The sequence below is a fragment of the Cyprinus carpio genome, chromosome B2, assembly GCF_018340385.1.
Source record: "Cyprinus carpio isolate SPL01 chromosome B2, ASM1834038v1, whole genome shotgun sequence".
NCBI lineage: Eukaryota > Metazoa > Chordata > Actinopteri > Cypriniformes > Cyprinidae > Cyprinus > Cyprinus carpio.
Window position 1 is genome coordinate 4,504,441 of NC_056598.1, and position 21,774 is coordinate 4,526,214.

At 34.9% G+C, this 21,774-nt stretch overlaps 1 pseudogene; it reads left to right on the forward strand.

Moving 5' to 3' along the window:
• LOC122136390 overlaps window positions 1-21,340 on the forward strand; it is a 43,675-nt pseudogene extending 22,335 nt beyond the window's left edge.
• The last annotated feature ends 434 nt before the right edge of the window (window positions 21,341-21,774 follow it).

Genomic DNA, 21,774 nt, shown 5'->3' on the forward strand with positions numbered 1-21,774 from the left:
TTGATATAAAAATGACCCCGTGATTTACTCACCCTCAAGCCATCCTACTGTAGGTGTATATGATTTTCTTCTTTCAGATAAATAGTTATATTTAAAAAATGTCCTGGCTCTTCTAAGCTTTATAATGGCAGTTAATGGGCGTTGAGATTTTGAAGTCCAATAAAGTGCATACATCCATCACAAAAAGTACTCTACATGGCTTTTTTTTTTGGGGGGGGGTACTTTTTATGATGAATGGATGCACTTTATTGGACTTCAAATGTCTCCACAGACTTTTGAGGTTCATGTTGTCATATTACATATACAGTATAGTATTATTCCTTCCCCTCATTGATCTTTTGGCTATGCAATTGATCAGGAACAGGTTACTTATGAGCCTGTTCTGAGAAAGAGAGGCACATTGAGAGTAGAGGACCTTGATGCTGGTTTTGATTTTATCCACCCCTCCACATTTATAGCACATGCAGGCTTTTCTTGTTGGGATGAAGAATACACCCAAGCATTAACTAATGTTGGTTTTAAAAAAAATCAAACAATTAATATTGTCTTAAGTTGATGGCCACTGCTTTTGAGTTGCCAAAAAGTACCAGGATCTTCAAAAAGTTCAGTCTATGCAGGGTCTACACCCTGCTCCACATCCAGAAGGGGAAAGAGTAGAAGAGCATCTTCACAGTCTTTCAGGTCACTACTAGCTTCCAGAATTTCATCAATTATGTATTTTATGTATTATGCTTGACAGGGTACCCTAACGACATGCTTATCTTTTCAAAATACTTTGTGCACAAAGCTATTAGAGGAGGGTAACTTTGTCCAAGTTTGAAACAATGTGCTCTACATTTCCACAGTGTCTTTTTTTAAGTTTTCTTATATCTTGATTTCCTGGAAATAAATCTGAGCAAGACCCAAACTGTCATCAGTAAAGAGGATTTTTTTTTTCTAATATCTTGATTGCATGGAAATAGATCTATTTTTTTTTCCTAATATCTTGATTGCATTGTTGTTGATAATAACCTATCAGCACTACACAAAGAAAGCATTCCCTTTTGAAAAAAAAAAAAAACCCTTTTTGTTAGTTAGGTATGTTTTGAAGCATGGTAGCTAGTTTAAGCTGGTCCTTATCTATGCTGCATTTCCCAAAAGCATCATAAGCCCAAGTTGATCGTAGCTCCATTGGTGACAATAGTTCTACAATCGACTTAAGCTTACGATGCTTTTGGGAAACACAGCCCTGGTCATGAGCTGGTTGAAGCTGGTCATGTGCTGGTCCTAAGCAACTAGATCTTGCTCAAGACCAGCTCATAACCAGCTTAAACCAGCTCATGACCAACTAAGGAACAGCTTAAACCAGCTCAAACCAACTGACATGCATCAACACACCTAAACACCATATGCTGTTTTGATTTCTTTTTTCAACAGCGTTGAGAACAAAGATGAGGAATACTCCACCTTTACTTTATTGCTCCTGTGAAGCAAAAGTTCTTGTAAGTTAGACTCTCCAAGTAAGGTTTGTGCAAGCCATTGTGTCCATCCTGTCCTGCACTTAATCATGGTCTGCAATAATCAGTTCTGCTTGATATCCAAAGCAGTGTTTCCCAACCTTACACGTTTTGGATGGCTCCCTAATCAAACACACCTGATTTAACTCATGATTTTGTTTGTAAAAACTCCAAACATCAAATGGGTGTGTCAGATAAGTAAGACATCCATAATGTGTACAGTTGGAGATATTCAAGGAAAAGTGTTTTGAATCATGATTTTGTTTGTGTAATGTGCTATGTAAACTTCCATCACATTCACACGGATAGTCTTTAAGAAATCTCTTACACCCTGGTGAATACTGCTATTCAGTTACTTGATGGGGGTTTCTTCATGTTTAAAGTTTTCTTCTGGCAGCCACATTACTGATTCTCTTTGGTCACTGTTAAGCTAACCAATGCTTGCATTGTAGATTTACCAAACAGCAGGTCTTGCCAGGACAATAGTTTTGACTACCTCTTGGATTAAAGTCTACTGATTTTTCAGTATTGTTGACCCTTCTCTGGTTCTCATGTCTAATTTCATGTTCCAAGAACCAATTCCAAAGCAAAATTAGACATTGACAGCTATCTGAAATATACACTAATGATCCAGACAAACACGCTTGTCTAATAAAAAACAGATGTAAGTGCAACTGCCCAAATATTTTTGGCATCTGTACTTGGTAGGAACTCTGAGCAAATTATGCTGTAATTTCTAAACACATTACTCAATGTGGGGGAAAAAAAGAATCAAATCAAGCTTGACTTATTATGACATACTTATGTAAATTTAAATCAATAAAAAATTATAAAAATAAGAGTCCAAGTATTCTTTTAAAATTAATTACATGAGATGTTAAGTTAATTGATTTATTTTTCTCCTTTACCACAGCTGGTTTGAGGAAAAGTTTCCGGTTGAGCCAGAAGGACAGCAAAAGTCAACATGTGAGACAGAAGATGGGCAAAGGAAATGCCGGTATCCATTTACCAATATATCAGGAGGTCCTGCCTTACAAGAGAAAGCCTGATGAGCCTTACCGCCTTGTGCTCCTAACTGGTGAGGATGATTCTTGCAAAAACAAAAAAAAAAAAAAAAAAAAAAAAAAAAAAAAAAAAACTCATCTAAGACCTTAAATTCTGTCATTATTAGTACTGTCAAATGATTAATCATGATTAATCACGTCCAAGATAAAAAAAAATTGTTCATGTTTGGTTTTGTGTACTGTGTTTATTAATTATGTATATATAAATACACACACTTACAGTATATATCTTGAAATAATTATATGTATTTATACATTTTATACAATTTATACATTTATATATTTACATTTTATATTATATATATATATATATATATATATATATATATATATATATATATAAAATATATATAAAATATATAAACACTACATATACACACACAGTGCACACTCATATTGTGTAAACAAAAACTTTATTTTGGATGTGATTAATCGTGATTAATCATTTGACAGCACTAGTCATTATTTAACTTTTAGGGTTGAAAAAAGCACAATTGTGCAAAAGCTATGGAAGCCTATTTCCACCACTAAAAAAAAAAAAATATCAATCAATAAATAACTGCACCTTTTATTTCTGACTTTCTCAGAATTGTGACAAATCAGAAGTCAGAACTGCAAAATACAAACTCACAATTGTTATAAAGTCAGAGTTGCAGTTCTGACTTCTTTTCTCAGAATTTTGAGATATAAACGCACAATTGCGAGTTATAAATTCCGAATCTGAGAGGAAAAAAAATGCCTACTTTTTTTTAAATTGCAAGTTTATATCTCAAAATTCTGTTAAAAGAACACAAAATTGCAAGATATAGAGTCACAGTTCTGAGTTGATTTTATTTTATTTATTATTTTGACCTTATTTGTTAGAATTGTGAGTTTATATCTGGCAATTCTGACTAACTACAAATTGCGATTTTATATCATGCCATTCTGAATCACAAAAAAAAAAAAAAAAAAAAAAAAATTTGTCATTTTGCGGTGGAAATTGCCAGAATGCATGTGTTATATTCCAAGTCTTTTACAGACCAAATTTTGCATTGTTCATCACTGGTTAACCATTGGGCCCTGACTTTGAATAAAGCATAAAAGTCACATGTTCCACTTTTAAAAATACTTTTTTGGGGGTTTCTTTTGTATCTTTTTTGAAGCTTGACATCTTCAGTTGCTGTTCATTGTAACTGCATGGAAAGGAGCATGGAAAAGTCTTCATATATTCTCTTTTTTTGCGTGTGTGTGTGTTTGGCAAAGGGAACAAATTGCATGCAAGTTTGGAATGATGAGGGTGATTATTTATTGGTATAGGTGTAGAAAAAGAAAGAGTCTAGAAAGTTAAATGAACACATGGATCTGCAGACTATGTATCTGTTTTCATTGTACTGCCTGGATGTAGACCTGGGTCAAATGACCTGCAAAATGTTCACCTCAACGTCATTTCTAAAGTCAGACTCCGAAGGAGCCAAAAGAATATGTGCTTATTATCTAAACATGAAAGTACTGCTTAAATATGCCAGGCAGCCCTCCATACAGCTGGAGCCACTTGCTATGTTTTATGTCATTTACATTCCCTGTTGCCACAGTCCATCAGTAGCAAGAGTTTAGAAAATGACTATAATCAAAAGTTGACATTCCATTAAGTATGAAATCCAGAGCTATCTGTTCAGAGCTTTAATGAAATTGAAGTTCAGCTTTTGTGTTGCTGAGGGTATATAAATATTGAAAATTGAATGGCATCTTGGCGGATAGAATTTCTATTGTTATAAAAGTAGTAACTGTCTGCCTAAAACATCATCATTGCTTTAGTGTTTGCATAATTACGAATGTATGATATTCTACTTAGAAATTTGATGAGGCATGTGAGATCATTTAAACTTTTTCACTTTTTTTATCCACTGCTGAATCAAAAATTTGTCCCTGTGGTAAATTTAGAGCATTAATTCTTAGGTATATCAGGGGTGAGAACAGCTGTTGGCAAGGTGTAGGTGAATGCAAGACTTCTTTCCTAAACAAACAACAAAAAATGTACAGGAGCACAGTTAAGTCTCTCCCAGTACTGAAGGACTTCAAGTGAGCCTTGACAAGTCTGGCCAAAGAGCCAATATGTTCAAAGACTGGGTGGATTTATTTCAAAAACGTTAAATCATCTCAGCAAGGTCAGAAACTGGGTTGTCTACCATTGATATATGAGAAAAATGAACAAAACTGTGGCACTAGACTTTGCTGTTTTTCCCCCATTTTGTCCACAATGTCTGAATTTAGCTGCTGTGAAACAGACTTTTCATGAGTACAGTTTACAATTACATTTAGTCATTTAGCAGATGCTTTTATCCAAAGCGACTTACAAATGAGGACAATGGAAGCAATTAAAATCAACAAAAGAACAATAATATACCAGTGCTATAACAAGTCTCAGTTAGCTTAACGCAGTACACGTAGCAAGTTTTTTACACGTTTTTATTTTTTATTATTTAATAAATAAAAAGAAAACATAGAATAAAATAAGAATAGAGCAAGCTAGCGTTAGAGGACTTTTTTGCTTTTGTTAAAGGGGTCATATGATGCGATTTCAAGTTTTGCTTTCTCTTTGGAGTGTTACAAGCTCTTGGTGAATAAAAAAGATCTGTAAAGTTGCAAAGATTAAAGTCTCAAACCCAAAGAGATATTCTTTATAAAAGTCAAGACTCATCCACGGCCTCCTCAAATGCCTTGTTTAAACACGCCCCCACATGTCTACGTCATGATGTGGGAATATTTGCATTACACCGCCCAAATGTTCACGCAAAGAAAGAAGGCAGAACCTTTGATTTTAGCTGTTGATGCCGGCGCCATGTTGTGGAGTCAATGTTTTGTTGTTGATGTTGAAATACTTTGTTTGGCCTTCCAAAAGAGGACACAACAAGAAATCAGTGGTTAAGTTGTATTTACAACACTGTTCCAGAACAGTTCAACCCAAATATTCAGATGTGTGCTGCGCATTTTATGGAGGACTGTTTCCTGATCCTGAGACTGGAATTGAAAACCGCTGGTGTAGAGTAGCGCTTGTTGTTTGTCGTTTCTCTGATCACAAATGTAGACATGGTTTTATGTTTATGCGGCATGATGCAACGCAACGCGTGAATAATTATGTCCCCACTGGATGCCACAAATGGCTCGTTTGTATTGGGATTTATTGTTTTTGTCTTGTCGTGCCGGTGTTCTGACCGGGACACACATCACAGTATGGCAAGTGGCATAACATTTCTGTCACACGCTTGAGGCATTCGACCAATCACAAAGCACTGGATAGCTGGCCAATCAGAGCACACCATGCTTTTCAGAACGATGAGCTTTGTAAAAAACGACGCGTTTCTGAAAGGTGGGGCATAGAGTAGAAACAATAATGTACAGTATGTGGAAAATAATGTGTGTTTTGAACCTTTAACTGCATAAACACATTTCATTACACCAAATACACAAAATAATGTTATTTTTAGCAACATCATATGACCCCTTTAATTGTATAATAAATACAAAGAATACAAATAGACAGAATACAAAAAGATTAGAAAAGCTATTGTTTTTTTTGTTTGTTTGTTTGTTTGTTTGCTTGTTTGCTTGTTTGTTTGTTTTTAAGAAAACAAGCAATAAATCAATAGAGTGTAAGTCTAAAATTGACTTTTTTAAAGAACAGAGAGTGCTAGACTAGGTCAAAAAATGGAAGAGATGTGTTTTTAGCTGATTCTTGAAGATGTAGGTAAAGGGGTGCAGAGGGTGACCGTGATTTCACCAAGTACAACATGTTCCTGGATTAACATCCTTGTTGATCCTGGAACAACATTCCAATTAACCAATCAGAACTGAGGGATAACTTTTCAGGAAATATCTCTTTTAGGCTTATGCTCAGGGTTATGTGATTATAAACAATTGTTACAGGATGGTCATTTCACATTGATTTTAGGGATAAATATGGGTAGGGTTAGGTTTAGGGGTAGGGATTGGGTTTATATTTTTGGACAGTAATGTTGATCCAAGATCAACAAAATATTAGTTATGTTGGATTCCAATAGGTAGAATTTGGGTCAGTGACATTCACTTCTTCCTATATATTTATTTTCATATATTTCTATTTATTTTCATATATATTATATATATATTTTTTGTCTTATATTTATTTATTCACAAATACATTAAAGTGTAATTCATACAAATATATTTTTAATTTGATGATTGTGTTTTTAATTTATTTAATTTCTTTTTTATTATTTTATTCACATGCTGCAACTAATATGCAGGAACATAAAACAGAAAATTATATAATTGAGAGGACACATGCAGACACTGATATTGTGTCAGGGTGAGTAGTCTCTGAAAATATCAGATAATTTGTGACCCTTTCAGTGAAATTCAGGCTAAAGTCTCAAAATCTAATTATGAGATAACAAGCATCAAAGTTCGATTACCAACCATTATTTCAATCTTTGACATGGTCTTACTCAGTCAGTAATAAAGATATCAGTGTTACATTTTCACAGAATGTTCTTTACCAAAAAAATCACCAAAAAATGACTTAAGCTGGGTTTTCACAGACAGGGTCACATTTTACCTTTTTTTAGCGAGGTTAGTTTAAGCTGTAAAATGTCATATAACGGGACTCCCCCAAAAAGGGAAACAGAAACTTTCATTTTAAAACTACAAAAAAAGCAACAAAGGGGGATATATATATGTATATGTATATATGTGTGTGTGTGTGTATATATATATATATATATATATATATATATATATATATATATATATATATATATATATATATATATATATATTCTTATAAGAATTTTCCTGTTCTTTTTCATGAATACATTAACATGTCATTTGTTATTTTGCATACGAGACAAACAAAATGTCCACAAAAGTTTAAGCCCACCAAAGCAGTCTGCTCATCCCTAATGAGCAGGTTGCTGTACAAATTACTAGTTTCACTTCTAATGTGTGTCATTCTCATGAGTTTTTGTTGGCCATGGGTGTAGAACGTTAACGTCTAATTTGACTAACTCTATGATCGCTGCTTGCCTAGGTATGCCATATAGAATTATAACTTAAAAGGCATCCCGGAATGAAAATATACTGTATCTTCCTTAATGTATTTGTTCAACTGACCACAGACACAGCTTGCAAATATTTCGAAGACCATCAACCCACAGGTTTGTTTGCAAGATGAGCACTGGTGGATGATGACAGTGAGGGCAGGCAGAAAGCCCACGTGAGGTCAAACAAGATGATTTAATATTTTCATATTCAACCTCAATGCAATTTTGTTCTTTCCTCTCACTCTGTAAAACTCATTTGCTGTGAAAAGCAACCCTGTACCAAACGTGAACTGAGATGGCCAAACACATTTCATGCATTATCAGAATGGCAGGAATTTCACTCCAGAATCACATTCCACATCAAGGAGGCCAGTTGCAGCCAGTGTAGTGATAACATACTTACTTTGATTTCGAGAGATGCACCCACAGCGACTGTACCATCTGTTTGTGGCTGCCAGACACAGGCTTTTAGTCTCTCATGAATGGGCACCAGACAGATTCTTCATTTTCACTACAGTAGTATGGCTTTACCTTCTGGGGGTGCTTGGGCCAGAGCAGAGACTGGATCTGTGTTTTGGAAAGGGTGCGAGTGGCGGGAGCCACAGCCTGAAATCAATACAGCATTACCCCATCATCCTCATACTTAAATCCCAGTGATGGAAACTGCAGATGCCTGCCGGAATAATGGGCCACTTCATGGCCTAGACAGTCCATGAAGACTTTAAACACAGTACATGTCCGCCTAAAAACAAGGACTGAATCTGTTCATGTACCAGCTAACTAGCCAAGTCTACAGTCTTTTATACTGGATGCAAGATAAAGAGAAAATGTTTGGACAGGGATCATGAGTTTACTGACTGAAGTGTGATGAAAATGTATATTGGTATTGGTGATTTAGATAAGCTTGTATTTGTATTGAATGAGTTATTCAGTGAATGTTGACTGCTGCTTTATTGCTTTGTCAGTGTTGATTAATGAGTGATAAACTGCTGGTGTGTGTGTGTTTTGTACAGGGCCTAGTGGGGTTGGTGTGACCGAGTTAAAGAGAAGACTTCTACTCTCTGACCCAGAACACTTCAGTGTATCTGTGCCGTGTAAGTTCATATAACATTTGTGCAATAAATCAACCTAATAGTACACCTCTTTAGAGCTGCTTAAAGTTCAGTTCAGATCTTGTTACCTCGAAACTGTTACCCTCCAAAATAAATTACAATAGGGACACCATGAGAGGGATCAAACAGACAATTCAAAGCTAAATTAATGGGAATAATATGGTGGGAATAAAAACAAAATAATGGCTATAGACCTTATCTGCTAGAGAAACTAGTATGCAGGCTGCAGCCATCTTTAGAATTTTGCCTTTGAACTTCCATTTTAGTAGCAGCTCTGTATATGTCTATGACATCGCTGTTGAAGAGAAATTAGCTGGTTAAGTAGATTTAGTTATTGTAGAGTTAACAAAAGTTATCATGAGCATTGTAATGTTTGAAGCGGATGTCAAAACAATTGTCAGTAGATCGGGAAGATTTTAAAATCTATAAGATTTTACCTTCATGCTGTGGAAATACAAATTGGAAAATGAAAATGGGTGGAGCTACATAAGGTCTAAGGAAATCTGTCTGCTTTTTGATCAGACAAGCATTGCCTGTTTGGGGACATTGGATAGCCACTGTTTAGGGTTCTCATGAAATTTCGGTAATATACTTTAGTAAAAATTCCCCAGTGGGTGTGTAAAACAACACACTTTTTACCTTGTCAAAAACAGCTCTGTTCACAGCGACCCGTTTTGGCACATGTCTCTTTAAATGATAATGAGCTACTGCTCACTCGTGAATTGCTGCCTTTTAGGGGCCGTTTACATGACAACATTTTCAGCCAAAAACAGGGAACTTTTTATGTGTTTTGCCTGTTCGTTAACACGACAACAGCATTTTGGGGACTAAAAACGCATATTTTTACAGGTACAGTTTACTAACAAGGTGACAGCGCCAACTACTGGCCTGGCATATGTAATACAACGTTTTTGGCCGTTTTCGCGGATATGTGTAAACGCAAATTGTTTTGAAAATGTTGTTGTGTATACGTGAAACTGCACTTTTTTGACTACATCATTGTGGTGTAAACATAGCCTTAGACTCCGTATTTGGCTCTGAGGTGGTCTTATTCAAATATAGCTGTCTATCTAGAAACCGGCTGCAAATTAAAACAGCTCACTGGATGACACCAGAGGTGGAAAGTAACGAATTACATTTACTCGCGTTACTGTAATTGAGTAGCTTTTTTGTGTACTTCTACTTTTTAAAGTAATTTTTAAAATCTGTAATTTTACTTTTACTTAAGTATATTTTGTTTGAAGTATTGTACTTCGCTACATTTTAAAACACATTAATTACTGAGTAAAAAAAGAAAAAAAAAATCGCTCCATGGAAACTACGTCAGTAAATAATGGGCAGGAGGTCAAACTGGCGCTAAAATCACAAGAAAGATGCAGACGGACAAAACAGGCGTTAGTGGTGCAGACACCGCTGAAAACGAAACCCCGTCATATTATGAAGTTGAACTCGAAGGAAATGAAGTGAACCCCTGGCCATATTTACGCTCTGTTATGCAGTGTGAGCTGTGCTTGCCTAGGGAGACCAAACTAGCAGCTTATAAAATCTCGACAAGACTCAACTCTTCGCAAGCATGTAGAGGTAAGCTAAATAACTGCATCGCTGCATTGGTGGTTAAAATGAAGCTTTGACATTTTAGCAAGAGGTTTGCACAAATTAGCCAAAAAGACAGTGGTGCGGAGTGTGCAATATATATCGTCTGCGATAATATCATAACTGTTGTTTTAATTATGTGTGTGCGTGCATTTACAGTGTTTTTCACTGTGTGATTCAGTCTTGTAAAATGCATTTAGAATGATCACAAAATTGGAGATATAGGGGCAGAAAATTTACATATTAATATAATTTCATATAGTAAATCAAAATCACACAAAGAATGCTGTCTTTTACTCCAAAAAAATCATCATGATAACATATATATTACAACAGGTCAGTAAACAAGTTAATTAAGAGACTTGCCTCTTACACACCATATTGCCTGTTTTTGCTCTATTTCTACAACAAAAATTAATTCCAAACACAGCCACCAAAGCACAGTTTTGCGTCTCTGAGCAACATGACAGTGTTTTGTTCCTGAATGAATCAACCGTTTAAATGATTCGGTTCAATCGCAATGACTCACTTATTAACAGTGACTTCCTCACACCTACTGGCCATTTTAATTTCACATTTAAAGTATCTTTTGATTTTTTTAAATAATTAATTTCTTATAATTTAAAATGAGTATTCAACATTTTATGTCTTGTATATCAAAACATTATTCATGCATTTGTAACTGCAGGTTAAATGCATTCTTGTCCTGCACTAAACAGTGTGTAAATAAATCTAAATGCCACTTCAGATGAAGCTTCTGCATTTCCTCTGCATTGAAAAGATGAGTTTGTTGATACTGATTTGCCTGGTAACAGCCCAAATGTCTTATTATTCTAAAAAACTGATCCCTTTAATTAAAAACAACTAGTTTGAGATTAATAGGCCTCAGGGGTGTCAAACTCAGTTCCTGGAAGGCCATAGCCCTGCAGAGTTTAGTTCTAACCCTGCTCCAGCACACATACCATGTAGTTTTCAAATAAGCCTAAATGATTAGATTAGCTGGATCAGGTGTGTTTAATTAGGGTTAAATCTAAACTGTGCAGGACTGTGGCCCTCCAGGAACTGAGTTTGACACCCTTGGCCTGTCCCATTTTTGCCTCCCTCCCACTGTTAAAATGTAACTAAGTAATTTTTACTCTGAGTACATTTTAAATGACGGTACTTTTTACTTTTACTTGAGTAGATTTTTAGACTGGTACTTGTACTTGTATTTAAGTAAAATTTCATTAATGTAATGGTACTTTTACTTAAGTAGAATATTTTTGTACTCTTTCCACCTCTGGATGACACATTTTAGAATCATACAGCCCATAATGAACTGGCTGCATGTTTTCTTTTCAGCTTTTCTGAGCTGACATGCCAGAAAACTAACTGAATGCAAAACAAAAGGTAAAAAAGTGAAAATTTAATCTGATTTCCCCTTTAAACATTAAATGTTCATTAGCTGGACAAGTTTGAAAATTGCAGTTTTAAGTTAAATTTGTTCTAAAGAAGCACATTTATGATGTCATTATTGTCTTGATTTTACATCTGATTGGAAATATATTAATTTTGGAGATATCAATGTCAGATGTCTACATAGCTGTCTGCTCAGTTGGTATTACAAAGATGTCCACTAAATAAAGTAGCTATATAGACTACAAGCTACTAAGGATGGGCATTTTTGTTTTCTTTTGAATACTTGATAGCTTATTGATAGCTTATTAAAACTTATTATTAGCAATAATGTATCAATTTTAAAAACATTTAAAACTCAAAGTCATGTGACAGTATCATCACTGTCACTCTTGAGTACTCGTGTACACATGCCCATCCCAACTACTTAAAAAATGAACTACCCTGAAGCTATTTAAGAGAGAATGTCTTTTTTATAATTTCATTAATGTATTTTATACATCAGATAATATACAATATACAAATAAATAAATAAAACAAATGAATGTACACTAAAATGCAATTTACCACTAAAAACCAGTATAGGTAATCCTATGAATCTGTCAACTTATTTGATGGGTGAATCATTTATTTACATAAAAATGTATTTGACTTCCTAACAGTACATTATGAACCACTGAGTGGTACTAACAACAGTTTTACGTAGTTACTCTCTAACTCTGTTCCAAGCAAGCAAACTGACTAACAAGAATCAAGAACCACCATATTTCTCAAAAGAAAAACTACTGCCTTGATTCTACACTCTTGTAATTGTTCATGAATAATCTGTAGGCAGACCATCAAATTTTTCCACATTGAGGTCTAAAGCTGTGTTAGGCTGTCAGGGTGGAGAAGAGAAAAGAACCAGCTTTTCACTGCCACTTTGAGTGTCCAAGAGTGATGTGGACAGGGGGCGATAGAGCGATGAAAGAACAGGATAATCACAGCCACTAACAGCTAGACAGACGATGCAGTGATGAAGTGAGCAGTGTGACTTTTTCTCTTTATTCTGGAAAAAGGCCATGTTTCTTTAGGTTGGCATTTGTCTTGCCTGTTTCTCCCCTTTGGAAGCTCAAACTAACAGCTTTCCATATTTTTGACTGTGTTCCAAGCTTCCGAACTGTAGCGAAACAGGGTTAGGGTCTAACTCTGTCTGACATATTCATTTATTTGATTTATGACATTTGAGTAGTGAGTGTTAAAATCGATCAGTAAGATGGTGGCTGTGATTTAGCATCAACATGTAGCCTTAAGAGTGCCATAACTAATGACAACCACAACTAATAAACATCTGTGATCACACAGTTTCCAGTTCAGTGGAATAACGTGTTTGTAACAGACTCCTGCTGCCTTTAAATGTCCATATAAAGCTTGCACTTCAAAGCCAAAACACACAGAAATGTGCTTGTATCTGCTGTTTAATGATTGGTAACAGTGCTTTGTTGATGGGTTTAGATCAGTTTTTTGCAATATAGACATATCATGTATGCATGCTCAATGAACAGAAGGTTTTCATGTTATTTGAATGGTTAGATGAAGAGGACACTCACACTCACACACACACACACACACACACTCACTGGCAGTAAAAGTTTATAGTTTATTTTGGAATATGCAGAGAACGTGTGGACAATTAGAGTTAGGGTGTGTGGCGAGCTCCTCAGGCCTTGTTAAGATCACCTCTGAGCATACTTTCTGTGTGACTCAGTCTAGTTAAATAAGGGTCGTACTACCTAACCCTTACTCAGTTTTGGACACGTTACCAGAGACAGCTCTGCTTCCAATTGTGAAAAAGAAGTGTTCTTAATTGTATCAAATGCACACTAGTATTTATTGTAGTGTACATTTGATAAGAATACATACGACCCTGGTGCTGTAGCAAACCCAAGGGTCCCCTTCATAGTAGCCTAGCCTTTTATTGAATTAATATTTTACTTTAATTAGAGTTTATTAGAACAATTAAATTCTCTTTTGTAGTTGGCCTAATTAAAAGCTATTAAAAGGCACTGTAATTCGTAAATTCAGAGTTAATGTAGTATTAGTAAGATAATCATTTTCTATTTGGGGTCTCAGAGAAATATAATTAAATTATTTTTCTGCGATCACATGACAAAAAGAAAAGAAAAAAACATTGTTACTATACAATGTAATACCAGTCATATTTGTTTACGTTACTGTAAACAGATAAATCAATAATAATATCTGACAAGTAGCTTTTAAGGTCAAAGAAGCCTATTAAAAGATTTTGTAAAAACAAATCACATTATCACAATTACTATTATTTTTATTAGGGATCTGGGATTAAGTCAACCTCAACAGAAAATTATATATATATAAAAGTTTTTTATATATTATTATTATTATTATTATTTTCTTTTCTTTAATCTTATTATATACAGATAGGGATTGGGAAAAGAATGAGAATGAGGGGGTGGGGGTGGAGTACCACTTTGTCTCCAAACACACTTTTGAAAAAGATATCCTCAACCACAAGTAAGCTAAACACCCCTAAATAGTACCCAGCCCATGTTGTAGCTTATTCTAGAGGCTAGTTTTGGGTTGTGTTGTTTTACATTGCTAAATGTCTTTTGTTTAGTGAGCAATTATGGAAGTTTACAGTCATGAATAAAAGTTTGTTAATACAAATTTAAACAAAAAAAAAATGCATATTTTAAAATCAAACAAAAGATTTAATAATCTACCACTTAATAACCTTGTTTTTTATCTAAAAATAATTCAAAATCATCAGAAGCAAACTGCTTTATTCCTTCTTTTAAAGATGCTTATGGAAATTAAATCACACATTTAATCCTTGTTAATGCTGGAAACGCAGATCACATCCATTGACAGGAAATACTCTCTTTCTCCAATTTTCCCTCAAAAGCGAAAGGAAATCTCAAAAGCATGTGTCCGTGAACAGTGTCACATTATATTAAACTAGGGGGATATTTTAAGAGCCCTCTGTGGTTTGAAATGACTTTTTGTCTTGTTAGTTGGACATAGGGAAAGAAGTCAAAGCAAGTGAGACAGGAATGACAGAGAGCAGACAGCCCAACTTTCCAGAGAAATGCACTAAAGAGAGGAAAAGCGGACTGCTTTTTGCATCACTCCACCGAATTACCATCATCTTTGATTACCATATACAAAAGCCTTGAAGCCAAAGGCTACAGAAGTTACTACCAGAACTGAGCAGTATAAACTCAGTAAACCTATCTCTACTTCACTAAAACAACATCAACTAGGCAAATGATTTAAAAATTATAAAAGGTTTCTGTTTTGAAATCACTAAACAGTAGTCCTACTTCTGCATGTTGTATTTTAGCACAAAACCCTATAGCCCAAAATCCAGGTTAACTCTATATCTGATGCATATTTAAATCAATTAACATAAACATGCCTTCTTTTATGTAAAATAGCTTCACGAAACTACTGTATGTGCTTGTTGCAATTAAGATTACACTATTACCGTCCATAAAAAGCAGGTGGTAAATTAAATTTCATTATAATTATAGTATGCTAGATTGCAGCAGTATGTTATGTCCTCTACAACCAAGCACTCTGGTCCACAAGATGGGGAATTTGTATTGTCACTATAGTTAACCAGCCAGCAGCATGTACAAAAAATGTACAAAACATATACTAAGTATTAATTCTCCTCTCCATTTAGGATAAGTTGTGCACTTGACTTTCGATAAATAAGACCCAAATTCATTTGCTATCTTATTTTATATGCAAATGTGACACTTATGGAACGCATTGCATTTTCATGCTGGATTATTCTTTAGAGACCTTTCCTCAAATGTTTGATCAAATGTGGCTTTCATTTGTGTAACATACATAAAACATACTAGGTCAAACAATCTGTAAGCATTATCTGCTAAAATGACTATGCTCCTGTGAGAAGATCCAAAGCATTTTATATAGCATTATTTTCCTTAAAACGTAACCACAGTGTGTTAGCCATATGACAGTTTGGGACATTACATGAAGCCGCTCTTTCACTACAAACATATTCAGCGGTAGCCAAGAGTTTACCGCACATATACAATGTATGTGTATACATTCATATACATATATTCAAATAGCACATATACTGTACATGGAGCAGCAACTTGATGAATATTTATTCATGCCAATGATGTTTAATAGCAAACTTAAATACAACACCTAGAGATTTATGTCTGAATGCTCCAAATTGTAATTTATTTACAAATGATTATCTTGTTATTTATCAGAATTTTTATTAAAATTCAGATTTGTAAAAGGTTTTAAGTTACTAGGGGTTTTAAATGACAAAAATCACTATATTCCCCATATTTCATGCTTTCTCAAATGTTTCATCTAGATTTTTGGAATATGGTGAATATAAAGGGTACTACTATGGTATGAGTCTGGATTCAGTGCACAGGGTTGTAGCGGAGAGCAAGGTGTGCCTACTGGATGTGAAGCCACACGTGAGTAAAAGATCATTCATGATTTCTTTCATTCATTCATGAGTGTCAAGAAGCACTGGATCAGGTATCCATGCACGAGGCTCTTCAACAGCAACTCCTACTTTCAGGACATATTGTTTAGTGGATTCTATTTCATATTATTAAAGAACCACACATGCAGTATATGGTACAAATACCACAATATGTGCCTCCCTCCAGAAGCATGAGCGAAAGAGGAAAGAGAAAAACAGGGATAAACAGAGTGAGCGAGAGCCAGGGAGACCTATATTACATGTCTTATTTGTTGACTTTGGAACAAGACTCAAGGGCAGGAATTATGTCATTCTGGACGGGGAGATTCTGTCAGCTCCACTCCAGTTGGTAGATTTCCTGTGGTCTGATTATTTTTTCATCAGCTTGTAACATTTATAGACACATTCTCACTGTATTAACGAACATACTATGGCCACACATTTGAATTTATGCATGGCTGATGCTGCAGGCCTTGTGTAGAATTTTTGGAAATGGTCTAGTGTTCATGTCATAGAAAATGGTTTGAAATTAAACAGTTACAATATGGACACATTCATACTAGACTGAACAAATTATTTTGGAAAAAAGATGGTTCCCATATGTGACCCTGGAGCACAAAACCAGTCGTAAGGAGATTTATACATCATCTAAAAGCTGAATAATTAACCTTTCCATTGATGTATGGTTTGCTATCTGACAATATTTGGCTGAGAAAATCTGGGATCTGAGGGTGCAAAAAAAAAAAAAAAAATCACCTTTAAAGTTGTCCAAATCAAGTTCTTAGTATTGCATATTACCAATCAGAATTACGTTTTTGATATATTTACAGCAGGAAATTTACAAAATATCTTAATGGAATATGATCTTTACATAATATCCTAATGATTTTTGGCTTAAAAGAAAAATCAATCATTTTGACCCATGCAGTGTATTGTTGGCTATTGCTACAAATATACCCTAGCAACTTATGACTGGTTTTATGGTCCAGGGTCACATATGTTGCCATTTTGCTCACTGTATGGCATTCTTTCACAGTTTTTTCTCCATTCTCTAACAGACCATAACAGCCTTATACACTTCTGAGTTGAAACCCTATGTCGTATTTGTGAAGCCTCCATCAATAGAGAGCTTGAGATTGAGCCGAAGAAAAGCAAAAGTTTTGTCAAGTCAGAATGAGCAAACACCTACAAAAATATTTACGGTAAGAGATATAATGAGTGTAGTTTCCTGCCAACTCTTGTTTGTTTGTGCATTGTGGTTGTTATCGCTTTGTACTGTCTGATTGGCTGGTGTTATACTCATTAAAAAGTTTTACATCTCATTTAAGAAATGATAATACTGATACTTGCATATACTTTTGACATTTAATATATATATATATGTTAAAAGGTGTGTATCAAATGTGACACTTCAGGATTTTTAAGGCTTTTTCTGCTCTGTTTTGGCCTCTCCTTTAGCTATAAAAGCATGATGTGTCAAATATAATATTGATTTATTGATTGATTGTCTAAAGATTCAATAAACTGTTCCGTTTCAAATTAGATTTTTCTTAAATCAGGCTTTACAGGGTGAAAATATACATTTGAAACAATGTACTTACTGTGTAAAACGTGTTATTACATGGTACTTACATTTTAAGTGCATGTAATTTGTGTGAATGTGTAATGTAATCACAATGGACCTAAGCTTAAACCTACCCTTTCTCCTAACCTTACCTCAATAGCAGCAACTGCGTATTTTATTTATTTTAAATTTTGCATAACACAAAAATTTACACAATAAGTGCAATGTATCAAAAGTGTATTTTGTAAGTGCATAGTGGTTAAAAATATTTTTATATATTGTGGGACCAAAAAAATACATTGTAAAATCCCACATTCTTAATTCACAACCTTCCTGATGTTACACCTGTTCAGTACATAGGTGGAAAAGGCCTGACCTGACCTGTCATCTTGACCCAACTCTCAGCTTCTTTGGCATTTGGTGCACCTTTTAATGCACCAAGGGTCCCTTTTAAAAATCGCTCCAGGGTGGGCTGCAGATGTGCCCCATGAGCACACATAGGTTCATCTTCTTACACTTCCAAATGTCTGAGGGTTGTTCAGGCTTGGGGTAGAAGGTTTTCTGGTAACCCCACTGAGACACATCTGTGTCATGCTGTGAGCTTGAGCACCTAAGTCTGCCCTAGGGTCTTATAAAAGACTTAGGTCATGTCTCTCACACCTGGATGTTGTTTTACAAACTACCAAGTTCTTGGGTGCAAATGTGTTACTCATCTTTCCATTTTAACCCAGGACAAGTCCTATATGTCTGCACTGAGCACTGACCTTAACAAGACACACTTGGACATGGGGTTTTCATGATTTACTGGACTGACTCATCTTTACGGTCTTCTTTCCTTTTCTTACTCCAGTCCAAGCCAATTCAGTTGATGTATAATGTCACATCATTTTTAATAATTCATAAACTGCAAAGTGAAATACCTTTTGAGGTAAGACAAGACATTTATAGTCAAGATGTATTATTTCTGACCATCTGCAGCTTTGGGTGATGTGTGTTTTCATTGTTAAAAATAGTGGACAATATCATAGCGGAGAAAGAACATTTGACTGTTTTTGACTCTTAAAGGGGTCTTCGGATGCCCATTTTCCACAAGTTGATATCATTCTTTAGGGTCTTAATGAAAAGTCTATAACATGCTTTGGTTAAAATTTCTCAATGGTAGTGTAAAAAAAAAACACAATTTTTACCCTGTCAAAATCAGCTCTGTTTTCAGCAAACTGTTTTAGTCCATGTTGCTTTAAATTGTAATTGACCCCGCCCCTCTCTTCCGTGGGGTGACGAGCAGACTGTAAATTTCAGCCACAAAACTTGCTAATTAGCACATATTAGGAAAGGTGATTTGCAAATATCCATAAAAAACCCCTTATACTCACTTCTTCTGTAGGTGAAGCTGGATCACGAATGATTCGCATGAACAAAGATGCATTTAGGCAGATCGGGGATCGGCGCATTCCCTTCAAAAACTAAAGTAACGTTAAACCTCTGCGTCTTCAGTGGCTCAGATGTCGGGAGTAAATGACGACTGCTATGTTCATTATTACATCCAACAACAAAACACCTTAATTGCTTAATCGGAGACATTCTTGTCTTCCCTGGCACACAATGTCAGACAGGTCACAGCTCGATCAGGGCGGGTCTAAGGTAAGACGGCCTTGTCAATCAACAATCGTGTGAGGGACCTGTGCAGAACTATGTCATTCTGACAGGAATCAGCCTGATTTGAGAAAGGGGATTTTAAAATAGGGATTTAAAAAAAAACACTGTAGTGTGGATCTGTACAGACACTTCCAACACACATTTATGTTCAAACAACATGCAAAGTGAATTTTGCATCTGATGATCCCTTTAAATACAATGAAATGTATCCATGTTTATGGATATTTTTTTCTAAAAGGTTCAAGATGAGTATATATGTAAAGAATGTAAATTAAAGCTTAAACTTTAGCAATTTCTTTTTATTAAGCTGACCAAAACAAAGAAAACACTCCAAAGCATGGTATCCCTAAATGACTTAAATGAATCATCTGTAGGCAGTGGACCCTATTTTTTCTGGAATGCAGACTGTGAATATCAGTCATGGTGAAAAAAGCTAAAAGCATTATTTTTCTATTATTATTATTTTCCTTGTTGATCCCTTCACAGTGTACATACAGTAAAGTAGGCTATGCAATTAGGGAACAACCTCCGATTCAGCTGAGGGTGTATTTATTGTATTTTGGGTTATATACTGTTAAAAAAAAAATGTTAAATTTACAGTACAAGAACGGCAGCTGTGGTTGCCAGACCTTTACTCTTAAAATACGGTAGTAGCATTTTAAGTTTTAAAGATTAATTTAAAAAATATTTCAGTACATTAACAATTTTTATATGGTAAAATATTGTTAATGTACAAATATACATATATATATATACATATATTTTCTAATTTTTTAGTGGAAATTATAACTTTACTTGTAAACTGTCATATTAGATCTATTACAGTTTTTTTTTTTCCACCATAAAGGAAGGAAACTACCATTAACCATTTTAACAGGTTTTTTTTAGTGTACCATTTTTACTCTTTTACCATTATAATTATGATTTTTTAAATCTCATTCATTTGATTCCCATCTCATCTGATTAATTTCTGTGCATGGGAAACTCAAATAATCTGTTCTACAACTCAGACAAGAGGAGTGATACAAACAGTAAAACATTCCAGTGCTGTTATACTAATGGTATTCTAATCACTATGAGATTCCAACTTGTAAACACATTCACTACCTCGTAAAGCTCATAATTTACCATTTGTAAAGTCAGAATGTTTGAAAAGCTCTGATTTCTCAACTCATAATTACAGTAATTCCAATAAGATGTGAATGCACCATAAATATCAGCACTTTTGGAATGTCGTTCAGCCAGTCAAATTTGGAATGGAACTAACTGCTGTATATTCTCATACATTGCCCTTTTATTCATTTTTTGACAGGAGGAAGACTTTCAGGATATGGTTACCAGTGCCTAAGCCATGGAGAATAACTACGGCCACTTGTTTGAGAATGTGATCATCAATGACGACCTGGCCATGGCATTCACTGAGCTGAGCTGAGAGACGAACTCGCAAAGATAGAAACAGAGACTCACTGGATCCCAAATACATGGGCTCATGTCTGAAAAAGCAATTCATGTTCACTGAACCACTTAGACACATGATAACTTTTGACTATGTTTTGGAGATTTTCTGCATATAAAAAAGGCACACCATATTATTGTAATTATATGCTTATAAGTAGTGTGTGCTGGAAGGTCATGAATCAACTCCATTCATAACCGCCAAACTCATGACACTGCACTGAAGTTGAAATAGTTTCGTTTATGTTGAGAAACAAGTAATTCTAAAGAATTTTATCTCCCCCTAATTCCTACATAATGATATACATTATGCTGTTTTACTAGATTATTTCTATACAGATATTTCTTTGTGCACTGTTGTGGTTCATATTTTTGACATTAATCATTTACAGATGTTGATTTTCCATTGAAAAGATGTGTTCTCAATTTGGTTTAAGTGAGGTGGAGTACTACAGTTTCTCTTTTTTATATAATTTGTGACTACAAGATTGAACTCTGGATTAGACCCCTGAAACACATCCAGGTAGCTCTATGTACCAAACAGTTCCAATCCAAGTTTAGATTTGCTCCTGACATCGAACTCCAGGCTTTACAGTGATTTAAATGCCTTAGTGTTCTTGAAGGTATACAAGGTGATCCATGAGTCAACCTCTCAAAAGGATCAATTTAAAGCACCTCAGCTGTTTTTTAAAGGTTTTAAACTAACAAAGAGCAATTCCCATGGCAATTCCTCCCAAACATTTCATTTAGAAAGGTGAGCTGACATGGAAGTTAAGAGGAAGACGCTTGCTCAAGGTGACCTTAGTTGTTCCTGCAAAAGACGCTTGATGATGTTGAGTTTATTTTTTTCTGTGGTGGGCATATTAAAGTGGAAT